Genomic DNA, 844 nt, shown 5'->3' with positions numbered 1-844 from the left:
AAAGAAGGAAAATAAATCTCTTACATTTCAATATTTGAGCAAACAGGAAACAACCCAAAACAAAATCAGGACCCATACCCATTAAGATGGTTTTACTGAAATAATAGAAAATAACAGGTTCTAGCAAAGATGTATAGAAATTATAACTGTTATGCGTTGCTGGAGGGACCATCAAATAATGCACCCACTGTGGAGGCCTTGATGACAGTTTCTTAGAATACTAAACACAGAATTACTATTTTATCAGAATTTTCACTTCTGGGAATGTGCCTCAAAGACTGAAAGCGGGATCTCAAAGAGATAATTATACACCCTTGTTCATAGGAGCATTATTCACAATAGCTAAAAGGTGGAGGCAGCCCAAATGTCATCTATTGGATAAACGGGATATAGTATACACACGCAAGACAATATTATTCAGCCTTAAACAGAAAGTTCTGACCCATGCAATGGCATGGATGAACCCTAAAGACATGATGCTGGCAGAAATAAGCTGGTTTCAAAGGACAAAAGTTGTTTGCTTGTCCCTCTATGGGGTATCTAGTGTAGTGAAATGCATAGAGGCAAAAAGTAGAATGATGTTTTCCAGGTATGAAGTTTTGGTTTGGGAAGATGAAAAATACCTGGAGATAAATCGTGGTACTGTGCTTACACAACAATGTGAATTTACTTAATGACACTGAAGCATACACTTGAAAATGGTTAAAATATTGTATTTTGTGTTTGAATAACTTAACACACTCAAAAAGAAAATTATATTCGGTGCAGTTTCTCTACTTTCAAGAACAATAAAAGCAAACAGGACTAGGAGAGTGTGCCTGAGTCTCCAGGACACCCTTCCTTC

This window comes from Piliocolobus tephrosceles, chromosome 19, assembly GCF_002776525.5.
Source record: "Piliocolobus tephrosceles isolate RC106 chromosome 19, ASM277652v3, whole genome shotgun sequence".
Classification (NCBI taxonomy): domain Eukaryota; kingdom Metazoa; phylum Chordata; class Mammalia; order Primates; family Cercopithecidae; genus Piliocolobus; species Piliocolobus tephrosceles.
Note: the sequence above shows the minus strand (reverse complement) of the source record.